The 15,096-nt window shown below is 41.3% G+C and overlaps 1 long non-coding RNA gene across 1 annotated transcript; it reads right to left on the bottom strand.

Annotated features, from left to right (window-relative positions):
• Window positions 1-10,957: 10,957 nt before the first annotated feature.
• Window positions 10,958-13,347, bottom strand: LOC131914127 (uncharacterized). The gene is made up of 2 exons (XR_009380073.1): window positions 13,273-13,347; window positions 10,958-11,434 (listed from the first exon to the last, which is right to left on the bottom strand). It is a non-coding gene; the product is annotated as an uncharacterized LOC131914127 (long non-coding RNA).
• Between the last annotated feature and the right edge of the window lie 1,749 nt (window positions 13,348-15,096).

Raw genomic sequence — 15,096 nt, 5'->3', positions numbered from 1 at the left:
ATTCCAGCTTAATTATTTATATTTTCTTTTGAGGTATGCAGTTTTCTCTGGGTTACTTTCCTTGTCTATAGTTTCCTTTATCTCAGAAAATATATTTATTTTCTGGGTCCAGTGAGATAGTTCAGCCAGGTAAGATCACATATTGTTGAACCTGAGGACCCGAGTTTAATCCCTGGAACCTACATTGTGGAAGGAGAGAATTGACTCCCAGAAGTTGTATTCTACACATGCTTGCACACACACACACACACACACACACACACACACACACACACACACAAACACACACATAAACACACACCAAAACATTGAAATAATACAAAACAGTCTGCTTGTTAGACAACATCTATGCTTCAGCAGCAGCAGATGCTTGTAATTAGTCCTATGATCCATAATTCTCATTTCTTTGTACACTTCATGAACTTTGTTAAAGATGGGAAGTTTGAATATTATAATAACATTTTAAATCAGAGTCTTTCCTTCAAGATTTCTAATTTTTATTTTTTTTGCACTTGATGTAGGTTGTAACTGTTTGTAAATTCTGTATTCTTTGTCATATGTAATAACTAAAGTCTCTGTACCTATGGTTTATGTTCAAAGAGTATTTTGACAGCACTTTCTTTGAAATTCAAAAGCCAAAGTACATGTGCAAGCATATTATGTATGACTGTGTATGTGATAGTGTGTGTGTGTTTGATAGTGTGTATGAGTATGTGTGTGTGTGTGTGTGTGTGTGTGTGTGTGTGTGTATGTGTGTTCATGTATAACGGAGAGGAAGAGAAGGGGTAGGGAGCTGTGGAATACCATCAGTACTTAGCCAACTCACTTATATGTCTGCCACAGTACAATCTAGATGTCCCTCAACTGAAGGGGGGGATACAGAAAATGTGATACATTTACACAATGGAGGACTACTCAGCTGTTCAAATCAATGACAACATGAAATTTTCAGGCTAATGGATTGTTTCCAGGTTCTGGCTATTATTAATAAACTGCTATGAACATAGTTGAGCAAGTGTCCTTATGGTATGGTCGAACATCCTTTGGGTATATGTCCAAGAGTGTTATCGCTGGGTCTTGAGGTAGATTGTTTCCCAATTTTCTGAGAAACAACCATATTAATTTCCAAAGTGAGTATACAAGTTTGCACTCCCACAAGCAATGGAGAAGTGTTCCCCTTCTCCGAGTCCTCTCCACTCCCCCAGCAGCCCAAAGATTCCCAGTGTCCATTGTCTCTGCAAGTTCAGCACAAGCTCCACCGACAATACAAAAACACAGAAGAGCCTGGCCTGAGGAGAGAAGTATGTTGAAGGGACCATTTGTAATATCTGAGCTGTCACCTGACAGTCCAGTCCCCTGCCTCAGAGGTCAAATCAGAACATGACTTATTGTCCCTTGAGAGCACCAAAAAGAGCAAGTTGAAGCTTTCAGTAGCCACATGGATTCTGGACAAAGAGGCAAGGCCCCTCAGAAGGCTCTAGCTTACAGTGTAGTTTTCCTCACAGAGACAGAATTCTCCTTGTAGCTCACTTTTAGTGACCACCTTTTGAATTTCAGGCGCTTCCCACCTCGAACTCAAAACATGGGGTCACTTTCTTAGCTCTACATTGGGAAACTTAAGACTGCTTCAGGTTTTCCCAGCATGCTAGAATGGCTAAATCAACACAAAGGTGAGCATGTTTTCCCCTCCCCCATGGAGCCTAACCAGGTGCCACCTACACTTTGCTATTCACAGCTCCAGGGCCAAGAAGCCCAGGATGATGTGAGGAGTGATTGAACAGACCAGGGACCTTCCCTGAGGACTTTTCCAAGCCTTGTGGAATAGAGAATCTACTCCCACAGGGAGTAATAATAATAATAATAATAATAATAATAATAATCCCACCCTTCTTCCCAGGAAGATGATCAGCTCTTTGAGGTCCAGTTTGTCTCTTGACTCTACCTAGGAGAAATCTCCATCCAACCACATGAGATCAAGTCCCTGGTTCTGCAGAGCCTGATCCTCTACTCTTCTTACTTTCAGAAGAGGTGGCCTGACTAACTCTGCTAACTGTGGTTTCTCTATGAAGCAGCACTTGGAGTTCCATCCTGCTTTATCGATGACAGTTATTTCTGAGTCTTTCTCTATGATTTTTCTGTCAGGTATACAATCCAGGGTGGGCCTCATGTCCAGGAGTAGTTGATCAACATATAATGGACTACACCCTTTTTTCAAAGTGTGTATCAAAGCATGGTCCTAGCAGACCATGGTTTTGGTTCAAAGTCAGAATAAGTAGATTTAAAATATTAAAATCATTCAAACTATTTCCTACAATAGTGGAATAAATCTAGAGATGGAAAACAGAAGAAAAGTTGGGCAATTAAAAAATACACAACATGCTCTCAAAAAACAGATTAAAGAAAGTCATTATAAGAGAAATTTTCAAATCCTACAAATGAAATACAAATGCAACACAAAAATGCATGGGCTGCAGTAAACACAGAGCTCTGAGGGAAGCTGGTAACTGTAGCACGTGTTCTCTCTGAGGAGAAAAAGAGTTGAAGTGAATAATCAGCACTGAAATTTAAGATATAAGAAAATAAGAATAAAATAAAACCCAAACTAGCAGAACAATATCGTATGATATTTTGCTTGTGTTCTGACAAATAAAGCTTGCCTGGAGATCAGAGTCCAGAGCTAGCCACTAGTTAACCACAGAGGCAGGACAGTGGTAGCACATACCTTTAATCCCAGCGCTTGGGAGGAAGAGGCAGGAAGATCAAGAGTCCAGGCTGCATGAGACTGAAGCAGTCTGAAAGAGAGACAGAGCTAGGCAGTGGTGGTGCACACCTTTCACCCCAGCTCTAAGGAGGTGGAGACAGGATCTTGGCCTCCCTGTTTTGGTCTGAGAATCCAGTGAGGTAAGAAATCTCTAGTGGCTGCTGCTCTGCTTCTCTGATGTTTCAGCTTTTACTTCAATATCTGACTCCTGGTTTTTATTGATAACGCTAATTGGAGTCACGCTTTAGAACAAAAAAAATATAATAAAAATTAGATCAGAAATGAAGAAAATAGATAACCCCAAACAATAAAAGAATAGAGGAAATTAAGCTTTGTTCCTTTAAAAACATCAACAAAAGGTATAAAACTTAACTGAATTATCACAAAAAAATAATAAAATAGCTAAATAAAATCATAAAAAGGGGGCCTTAGATGAATGCAGTGCTTTAAGAGAGAAAAAAAATTTCAACAAAGAAAAATGCAGATAGTTTTCCTAATAATCCTTCCAAATCCTCAAACTCTGAGAGAAGGAAGGGGGTGGGGGAGAGACACACACAGACAGGGTGGGGAAAGGGAGGGAGGAGGGAAAAAGAAAGAATGACAGAGAGAGAGAGGAAGATGTTTGTTTGTGTGTGTGTGTGTGTGTGTGTGTGTGTGTGAGAGAGAGAGAGAGAGAGAGAGAGAGAGAGAGAGAGAGAGAGAGAGAGAGAGAGAGAGAGAGAATGAGTGACTATGAAACACCCAGTTCATTCTGAGGCCTATACCCTTACATCAAAGACTAGTACAGAAACACAATGCCAGAGATCACACATGCATATGAATGTAAATATGGGGCGTATGGAATCCAACGCAGTGGTGTGGTAGAAGGATGCACCCTGTTCAAGTAGGAGTTCTCCAGGCATGCAGGCATAATTTAATTCTTAGGTAAGAGATCAATCTGTGTAATAGAGTACATTAGTAGAATACCAAGTAACAACTAGGTGTTTATCTCAATTTGTTCAGAAAAAAAGCCACACCTAAGGCTCAGGGACCTTTGCTGAAGAGGGAGCAGGAAGACTGTGAGAGCCAGAGGATCAGGGACGTTGCTGTGACATTGTGTCTCTCACTCCCATCAGAACCTGAGCCTGTAAAGTCTCACTGATAGGATCGATCGCCCAAACTTGAGCTCAGCAAGGAGAACAGCGACAAACATGGCCAACTGTGAGGGAGAAGCCCAGGAGTCCCATCTTGTACAAGGACTACAGGCAGCTGAGTGAAGCTGGGAGTTTGGAGCAGTAATCCTCCCCAGAGAAGAGCACACCAGCTGGGTGTCTGGTGTCAAATGGACGGCCCTGAAAACATACATACACGTAACATTACATGGATCCAACAGGTTGTATTTGGAAATATATATGTACATACAAATACATAAATTCATCCTTAACAATTCATGAAAAAGAGGCCATGAATTTGAAGGAGAGTGAGGAGGGGTATACGGGAGGGTTTTGAGGGAAGAAAAGCAAGGAAGAAATGTGTTAATTCAAATACAATCTGAAAAATGAACACTAACAAAATGCCACCACTTCTTCACAATAAAAAAACCTAACTCTAAATTGAGAAAGAAAAGAATGGTCTCAATATGATAGAGGACACATGAAAATTCACAGCTAACCCCACATTAGTGAAAAATTGAATTTTCTCCTCTGGAGATAAGTAATAAAACCAGGACATTTGCCTTGACTGCTGTTATTCCACATTGTTTTGGCAATGCAAGCCAGTGAAATTAGGCAACTGAAAGAAAGAAAAGATATCCTAGCAAAAAAGAATAAGAAATGGTCTCAACATTCCTCAATGGCATGATTGCATATTTAGAAAATCCCAAATAATAAGCAGGCCCATAAAATGCTATCATGGTTCATTGCATCAGCAGTGAGCTGTAAAAAATTAAAACTACAATTCTATTTGTAATAGCTTCCACAATGACATAATAGGGATAGGGAAAAGTACAGTCCTAAAAGAAGCTAAAACACTTGTGTACTGGAAGGTACGCAGCGTTGCTGGAAGCCTTAAAGAATAGTTAATTAACTGGAAAGCTTCACTGCATCCACAGATTCGAAAACTGAATATTGTTTGGCAGAAATCATATCCAAATATGTACACAGGTTGAGTAAAATCCCTTAAAATTTTCAGTGGCTTATTATTTTTTTTTTAAGAAGTGGAAGAGATGATCCCCAAATGTCTGTGAAATTATGGGTAACAGTAAATGACAAAGCACGTGAAAAAATAGAAATTGGACTTTACCTCAGTCTAGTCCTTATCTGAACACAGTACAGAGTAAATCAGTTTAAAATGAGGCTATCGTGTTGGGTCATAACCCAGTCTGACAGATTGACTGATGACAATCAGATTGATGACCGAAGGAAGATAAACGTATACATGGTGAAATCCCATGTGCCACTGAAGGCAGAGAAGCATGGAGAAGCCACCAGATATCAGGGAACAGAGTTTTCTGCCCAGACCTTAGCAGGGATCAAACTGGCTGTCACCTAGTTAGACATCTGTCGTTCAGAATTGTAAGTAAACACACTTCACCTTTGTTCATTCAGTTGGTGCTGTTTTGTTAGACAGTCCTAGAAAACTGTCTAGAAACTCTTATGTTCTGATTTGACGTTTCCTATCGAGCTGGTGTGGTACTGGCATAGGATGGATATGGTTGCCAAGGGAAGAGAATTGAGATAAATAAATTAATAAATTACAATAAATTCACTTACTTAGGACCATCTGGCTGTTTTACAAAGGTACCAAGACTCCCCTCCAGGGAAAGAATAAAAAGAATAATCTCCTCAACTAATAGCACGAGAGTAACTAGATATCCCTATGCAAAGTATCTAACTGTATGCTTCTCATATACCATATCAGATTTAAATTCAATATACAAACTAAATATAAACACAGAACTTTTGGAAGAAGTGTTGTGGGTATGTTTTTATGACCTTAGATTTGCCAAATCTGAAGATAAACAGAAAATAGACACAGCAATGTACAAATAGACAAAATTGACTTCATTGAAATATAAAAATCATGCACCTAATAATATCTACCCATAAAATGAGAGAAAATATTTGCATTTATTGAGCTCCTGCTATCAATCAGATACTAAATGGGAATACAGTCAATTACTTGTGTCGCTGAAAAGGAATAAGAGTTTTGAGGTGTGATGAAGAGAATCAGCAGAGAGGGACTCATATATCTCTTCTGTTGGATGAAAGCCAGTAGACCACTCTTCAAAATTCAGAAGAAGCAGGAGGAAGAACAAGACAGAATTGTTCGGGCTTAGTTATCTGCAGGCCATGCCTGCTGCTATTCACATCCAGCTTCACCAACAATTAAAATCGTGTGTCCACACTAGAAATTGGCAGCTAAGAAATGAGAGTGGCACCAGTACGTGGACTGGATTCCAGTCTGAGATGGTAGCTGACCTGTCATCCCAGGCACCGCTGGTTCAGGCTGTTTGCTTTCCTCCCAAGCTCCTTTTCATGAGACACCCTCAGAAGCCCTCGTAAGAAAAAGAGCGACTGCAGTTTCCAAATAAGAGTTTCTCGGGAGAATGCCCGGATGCTGGTGTGGGAGGAGAGGCTGATAGAAGGGCATAGGCTCCCAATGCCAAACAAATTTCCCTTTGGAATAATACTGCATAATGAATAGGCTTTGGGAACCTGAAGTTGATTTTCAGGGAGCTAATGCATGTAAAGCTATCCAATGATAGTAAAAAAGAGATTGCTTTCATTTTTCTGCGGACAATAATACCTCACTGTGCACTTTGAGAACCATGTAATTTTATAAAAATTTGTTCCATCTATTATAAAAGTTCCTCACTCTTTCAGTATTCTGATTTTCTTTCTCATTCTTACTTTTTCTGCATCCTCTCCATTTGTTTCTACTTTTATTTATGCTTTCTTTTCCCTCTCTCTATCTTCCTGGAGAAACTACGGGAGAAGAAATGTCATCACTTTGCCTCTCTGCTTCCAGCCTCTCTATTTCCATTCTTCTCTCCTCCAATCATCCCCCTTGCAGCCTCTACTGGTCCATCATAAAATAAGGCCCCGAGCAGATCTTCTCGGTCCTGTGCAGAGACGAGGGCCATCAGTGTCCACTATTGTTGTCTAGGAGCGGGAGGGGCCTGGCCCTATAACTTAGATGCTGCTCAAGTGTGGGTCTCAGGAGATGCTTGAGGCATATGGGGGCAGGTGGAAGAAAAACACCAGGCTCGGGCCTGAAAGGCCCCAAGTCCTTCAATTCCACGGTAAGCTTTTTGTGTCATATGATATGTAAATTTACATGATATGTAAATTCATGATATGCAAACTCATATGATATGCAAATTTGGAGTTATCTCTCCTTCCACCAGCTATGAACCCAGATCTCTTCTCATCATCGCCTGGGTGAGTTTTCTCGAATCTCTCTCATCTCCACTGTGTTACGAAGGACACCACACTAGAGCCAGATTCACCGTTCTTTTATAATCTAGGCATAATCAGCAGGTCTTCCGGAACTCCGTCCATTCTCTATGAATTTCTCATTCTCTAGCACAGTTCATTGTTTTAAGCTTTTATTTATCCGTTCCTGTGGTGTGTGAGACTATGATCCTGGAGTAGATGAGCTGGTCACATTCTCCTTCTGGTCTAATGTTAGTTCTTGATTTGACTGTACCTAGCAAGGCAATTCCCGTGAAATTAAACATCTGATGGAAAATTAAAAAAAAATAAAGCTTAGACAATTATCTAGGAAGTCTCTAACACCCTGGCATATTCCAGGATGTAGCTATTGTCTCAATTATGTTGTGTTCCATCACTAAAATAAATATATAGAAAAAAGAGTCCCAGGCCTGCTGGGCATAAAAACAAACCCACTTAAGATAACAACCCAGAGCTGGAACACCCCTGGAGGCTTAGTAGATAGGTGAAACTGTGAACATCTTTAAATTTTTTGTTTCTTTCTGGGATATACACAGAGGCATAGATGTGTGAGCATTAATCACTAAGGTTCTCCTGGGTTACAGAGAAAGTTTTGCTCTTGCCACTAGAGCTATCAGAAGAATCTGCTACTGATCTCCAGGGGCCCTACCAGAATGTACAAAATAGCCAGTGTCACTGCTCTCTTGTTTAGGTTTTTTCCAACCCTGTGTCTACATTACAACTCACATAAAAGTGAAAATAAGTTACCATTAGGGTGATGCCAAGAATTCCAGTCGAGGGCTGGCTCTGGGTTGCAGGACAGCTCTGGAGCAGCAGCAAACAGAAGGATGGAGAATATCTCTGGCCTGAGATTGGGCAGAGAATGTCGCCATCCTTTAGTGGGCTCTTTTGAAAACAAACAAACAAGAAAAACAAACAAAAATTGAAGTTACTCTCCTGAAAGGAATCTGGTTGCAGAATCCTATACCCTACCCTCCCCCCAACACACACTTTTAGGCTTTAGGCACACAAATGGATGTAATGCAAATCTCTGTGGCATACATATGTCTGGTTGGGCAGCAACCAAGCTGTTACTGTGAATGTCAGAGAAGCCTGGACATTAACATGTGCCCTTTCCCTGCACCTTCTCATTTTATACTCCACTGACTTATTAAGTGCTGCACTCTGGAGACACAAAAATTACCTTCATAAAGTGATTGCATATTATTATAAAGCAAACATGTAATGCATATTACAAGGGAGAAATTATATAAACACTTAATTAACTTCACATTTAATTAGTAAAAGCCCTGCTCAAACATTGCCTACCTGTAGAACAGCCACTTAACCTCTATGTGCTTCAACCCTGTTTATTGAATTATTTCAATATTCCACAGATGTTTATGGAGATAGGAAGCATGTTGGACATGGGCTGGATAATCCTGAACATGCTCAGAAGAAATATGACTTCATTCATGAAATTCACAGACTAGCAGAGAAGAGCTATGAAAAAAACACAAGCAATATATTTCCTTATTTGTTTTGTATGATCAGTCTTATTTGGGTGTATTTGGATAATTCTATGCAATGAAAGAAACACTGCTGAGAGATCTCCTGTATCTGACCCAGCTTCATCCAATGATAGCACCCTGAAAAGGATATAGGATATTGACAACTGATAGTAAACTACAGCGTATTTCCACCCCCATAAAAATTCCTCTCTACTTGTGGGACTTCAGTTTCTTTTGGACACCAATGAAAACAATTTAGCAATTGCTAAAACAGTAAAAACAAAACGAAACAACAAAAACAACCAGAGTTGTCATATGACCTACTAATTCCATTCCTAATTATATATCCAGCTAATTTAATAAAAGGCAGTCAAAGGCTTCATCAACATGTCCTTGGAATTCTGCCTACTTCATAAGTTACTTTTAAGCAGAGTTAATCTTCCTTGTGTTTCATTTTGTTTCCCAATTCACTGGATTACATAGCATCTTCTCTAAGTGATAGGGGCCCTCTCCTGCCTTACTTTTACATATAGGCCAAACCTCTGGTCCTGAGTGATGTTGACCTCCCCTGGCTTCATGTTTACCAAGCACTTGCTCTTTTTTCAGCCCTCCACACACCTGACGCTCATTCCTGCTCTTGATTTCTCCAGTCACTCTGGTTAGACTGACGTTTTTTACTGTTTATAATTTGTGACTTCCATTTATTTCCTAGCTTGATTTTCAACCTTCGACTCTCAATGTCTGCATGTTTTTTCTAGTTCCATGAGTTACTTAGGGACTCTGGATAGTTGAGTCTTGTTTCACAATCTAGTCGGTTAGGTTAAGCCATTTGGTTGGTTAAGTTAAGGCCGTTTGCATTCCATGACATCATTGAGAAGAGTTTGCTGTTACTAATTTTGTTGTTTGTTGTTCAGGTTTCTTGGTTAGTTGTTCCTTTCTTCTTCTCCTGGTAGTGCTGGACATGTGCTAGTTTGCGGTGTTGAACATGATCGACTCCATCCCAGTTCTCTAATATTCATTGGTTGCTTTCATGGTAGATGGATTTTTTTCCCTGTGTTCTTGCATGTGAAACTCTATTCTTTGTTTATATTATTCCTTGAGAATTTTCTGGAGTCCTGTCTTCATTGCTATGAATTTCCTTAACTTATGCAATGAATATTCATAATTATCTATCTGGGCATAACAGTCAAGTTTGGCACATATTTATTTTCAAGACTTACTGCCATATGTTCTTCCATGCTTTCCTGGCTTTTCGGCTTGTTATGACAGATCTAATGTCATTCTATTGATGTTGACTCTGTATATTAGTTGGTGTTTCCCCTTATAGCTTTTAAATGCTTTTGTTTATTTTTTTAATTTCACATATGTATACAGTGTATCTTGATCATAGTCACCCTTTACTCCCCACCTCCAACTACCCATCACATCTCTCTCCCAAATATATATCCTTCCTATATAATTTTAAACTAATTAATTCATTTTTAACTCGCTGATTCCAGTTAGTGCTGCCCATAAGTCCATGTGTACGGGGTCATCCACTGGGTATAGGGAATCTCATAATGACCCTACTCCTAAGGAAAAGTTATAACCCTCCTCCAGGAGCCATCAACTGCCCATAGCTCGTTAGCCAGGGGTGGGGCTTTAGGAGTCCCTCCACTTCCAAGCTAGAATAAAAATACCCACATAATTCTTCATGGAAATATTAAAAAATATCCAAAATTCATAGGCAACTAGAAAAGACTCTAGACATCCAAAGCAATCTTAAGCAAAAGGTACAATACTGTAGGGATTATTATTCTAGATTTCAAGATGTATTATAGGCCACACCTGAATACAGGAAACCACAGCCTTCTGATGTTTGACACTGGTCAAAATATACACTGGAATGAATTCAGCATCTTCAACAAACGGTGCTAGAAAAATGGGATGTCTACACTCAAAAGAAGGAAATTAGAACTGTATCTAGCATGCTGCCCCAAAATTAGATCTAAGTGGATCAAATACCTCAGTGTGAAGCCCAAACCACTACAACTTCTAAAAGAAAACATAGGACCCTATGGAACATGGGTGTAGGAAGTGATTTTCTGAATAGTTCAAAAATTAAAGCCAACAACTGGCAAGTGGGACCACATAAAACTTAAAAGCTTCTGTACAGCTAAGGAAGCAATCAGTTAAGTCAACAGGAAGCCCATTGAGTGGGAAAGAATCTTTACCAGTCATACATCTGACAGAGGATTAATATCCAGACTATATAAAGAACTCAAAATTTTCCTTGTATTTCAGCATCTCATGTTTGTTTTCTGGTTTGGAGAAACTATCAGTTTATTTATTAGGTTTTTGTCTCATGTTGTTTTGCATATGTGAGTGTGTGTGTGTGTGTGTGTGTGTGTGTGTGTGTCCTGATGTTTGCAGCTTTTCTTCCTTTCTTTTTCCGTGAGTCTTCCTAGTAGACTGTCTTCTCTTGCATTTATGTTCAGGGAGACTGTCAAGCACAGTAACAGTGATGATGACTGATATCCCAGTGTTAGCTCCAGAAGCTACTGACCCTGGCCACAGCAGGATGGAGCTATGTGGTCACTGGAAACTGGTGACACTTCTGAGGTCTGTTGCTAAATGCAAACACTGCACCTGGTTCCGCATCCCACTCATGTTCTTACTCTGGGGTATGTAAGGTGCTTCTGACTGGAATTGCTTCTTGGGGCTCTGGAAAATGTCATCATCTAATCAATCTGGAAGTAAAACATCAAAATGTCTCCTTTACAAGGGGAAGTAAACACAGAAGTGAGAGCAGACACCACTGTGTGTGCCTCTGGGTCTCCAGCTGAGTACTTCTTCCCTCACTATGGCCAGTTACCCTTCCTCAGTGGAGCATTTCCAGCATCCAATCTAATCGTTCCTGCTTCTCCCCAATTTAGAGTCCTATCTACAGACACAATCTATGTTCACCAAGGTGTCTGTGAGACACATGAGGTAGACCCACCAGGTTCTGGGGCACTGGGCAGATGTTAAACATTATTGAAAACACTACTAAACTCTGTGAAATGTAGTGTCAATATTAGTTACTTCTGTGGTTAGTTTCTGGTAAATAAGCAAAAATGTTTGAGTTGGGACAATTTAACTACTTGATTGACAGTTACTGAGCTCTTCCCTGGTGCCATGGTGCCCTGGTTGCCTTGAGCAAAGGACTATTGGTCAGATGCTCATCCAGCCTACCCTTATGCCAGCCCCCTCAACACCCCTCGTATTTCTTGAACTACATGGTAATTGTAGCTACACCACAAATTCAGCTCCTGATGATATGGCTCAGGTCATGATCTTTTCAGGTTTCAGTTTATAGCAAATATTTTGTGTTGAATTCTAGATGACCCAGAAGCTATATCCATCCAGACGATAGAGAGAAATACTTCACCTGGTGGTCTAGCAAAAAAGGTTCTTTTGACTGGCATAAACGGAGCATGCTGCAATTGTTATAAACGTGTTTTTTCGTTGACCTGAAGGTCTTCTGTGGTTGGTGCAAATGCCCCTTTTCTGGATGTATAAGGAGGTGTTTGGCCCACTTTGGGCTATTTTGGGAGACCCCCTCCTATACCCCCTCCCATGCAGCCTTCTCTGCCATTGCAACAGGCTTCCCACAGATGGCTTGTCTTGCCTTCTTTGGATACTCATCATTAGAAAATGAACAGAGATGTTAGCATGAAGAAAACGAAGGTGACGGTAGTGATTACATGGGAGTGACTGAAAGGCTAACTAACATATGGAAGTGGTTGAGATAGAGTGTAGCCCATGGCTTTGACAACCACAGGAGAGCCACAAAAGCAGCAGCTGAGAGGCAGCAGCAATAATGGCAGAATTAACATCAGTGGCAAAGAAATGGAGATAGATGTCACCTCAGCAGCAGCAGCTTGGATGGTAGCTATAGCAACATCTAAGGCAGCTGAACAGTCTGGGAGAATCGCCAGGGCTGGAACAGGAGGGAGAGTAGAAGAGCAGGTGAGTGAGGCCAGAGAGCTGAGACAGGGAAAGACAGAAGGCAGTAAGGAGCCAGGGAAGGAAAACTGCAGGCCCTGGTCACCGGAAGAATCTCAGAGAGTGACCACATATTAAGTCCAGAGAGTCTCAGAGACTCCAGGCTCAGGAGCTCTAACACTGGCCACTATCTAGAGCTGGGAAATCCAGATAATCCCCAGGCATGGCAAAGCTCTCCACTCTCACAGGCTGAGAAGCCGTGACTTCCTGAGCTTCTGCAAGGGTTGTGATACTAGAAGGCATCTCTGGCTGCTCTTGGCAGTCTGCTCCTTAGCAGTTCTTGCTGTCAAACACAGGGGCCACAAATGTTGCAAGGACCAGTGCCAGAAGAGCTTCTCCTCACCTAGCCCCAGTTTCTATCCAGGTAAAGCAAAGGCAACCCAGAGCTGACTAGTAAACAGTCCCAGCTCCTGTCTGCCATGGGACAACGTGGGAATCCCAGGCTCCAAGGAAACCAGGCTTCTCTACCCTTACTGTGACATGAGGACAGAAACAAAGTAACAAGGGTCAAGGTGAACTTCAGGCAGGAGCAGGTACTCACGTGGGAACAGAATTCAGGAGGATTTTTCTGCAGAATCCAGATAGCCTCTATCCATCTGGCTAAGCATCACTTTCTAATTGGGAATTAAGATTAAGTTTAAAGACTTAACAACTCAACTTCAATCACGTGTCTATTGTCAACCCTTCACACACTCCCCTCTTAAAGGTAAGACAGATTAAGTGAACATGTACTTTCAGCTGTGTATAAAAGGCAGGAGAAAGAGTGCCCAGTGTGAGTCTATATAAAGCAGTAGTTCTCAACCTTCCTAATGCTGGCACTTTTCCATACATGCTGTGGTGACCCCCATCATTAAATTATTTTTATTGCTACTTCAGAACTGTAATGTTGCTGCTGTTATGAATCATAACGTAAATATCTGGGTTTCCAATTATCTTAGGCAACCCCTATGAAGGGGTCATTGGATCCCCAAGGGGTCACAACCTATAGGTTGAGAACAGCTGACCTACGGCCTCTGTGACCTCAGAACCTGTCAGTGAACTGGGAGCATGGATGCCAATGCCTGGAGATTTCCATGAGAATTCCAGGCCCACTCTTTGCTTCCTGTTGACCTGTTTCTCTTGCATAATCATTCCTTCTACTCTCTAGCCTCCATTCAAACCCCCTTCTCTACATCTCGCCACATAAATCAGACTTCCTCTTGAAAAGGCGCTGTTCAATTCTAGCCTGAAAACAAATGAACAAACAAACAAATGAATAAATGAATAAATAAATTACCTCTTATCCCTAATCCCACCTGCATGCGCATAGAGATCAATCATCCACAATTCTCACAGTGCTTGCTGTGTGCCTTCCATGACTAATCACTTATACTCTGCTATATTCAATACTCATAACTGCCTATCAGTCATATTTTGCAGACAATGAAATGAGTCACAGATAATATTCTGCCTTGTCTTCTGTTGCCGTGACAAAATATCTGAGAGAATCATCTTCAGAAAGGGAAATTTTTATCTGGCTCCCAGGTTCAGAGGTTTTAGCTCACGGCTTATGGTGCCACAGTATATCCTGACAGGAGCAGAACCCTGGCCATGGCAGCCAAGAACAAAGACAGAGAGAGGAGGGTCCCAGGGTCCCAAATCTCCTTCTTTCTTCCCCTCAGGTCCTATATGATTAAGGTTCCACCACTTTATAACAGTCCCAGGTGCCAGGGACCTAGCCTTGTACACACACGAGTCTTTAGGGGAACATTCAGGAGTTAAGTATAGCAGAGGTTGGTACAGTTTCTACAGTGGCAGGTCTTTAATGGCTCAGATAGAATCGGACCAGTCTGTCCCCAGACTGTGTCTTCCTGCTCTAATACGCCCTTTCCCTAGTCATCTCTGGGAAGATCCTGCCCACCTGGGGAGCATTAGTGACCCTCCATCCATGTCTCCAGTCCACTGGACATTGATTCAGAGATGGCCCTGGCCTGGGATTTGAGGACCACAGGCTCTCTCCCTGTCTGTGTGCCACTAAAGGTGAGTCCTTTCTCTAAACAGCTGCTGTTTGAACTTCAGGGGTCCAAAGCCGGCCTGACTCTCTCCGTCCCCCCTGTGATTCTCAGGTAATTCAGTGCCTTTCTTCCATGTATGTGAGGTGTCTCATGTGTGTCCTTTGAACCTCTTGTGACTCTTGTTCATCTCCACAGGGACCCCCACCTCACCCCTGAGCCTAACACAGTCCCTAGCAGGACACATGTGCTTATTTATGATGTTATTAAGTTCCCTTTTAGCTGTAAACTACAGTAACTCCATTAGAGCTTTGATGGGATGTCAAAGCCTCTGATTTCTTAGTATTTAAGATGTTCAGTTTTTCTCAGGTCAA

The sequence above is a fragment of the Peromyscus eremicus genome, chromosome 7 (assembly GCF_949786415.1).
Source record: "Peromyscus eremicus chromosome 7, PerEre_H2_v1, whole genome shotgun sequence".
Classification (NCBI taxonomy): Eukaryota; Metazoa; Chordata; class Mammalia; order Rodentia; family Cricetidae; genus Peromyscus; species Peromyscus eremicus.
Note: the sequence above shows the minus strand (reverse complement) of the source record. Positions and strands in the feature narration are given on the sequence as shown.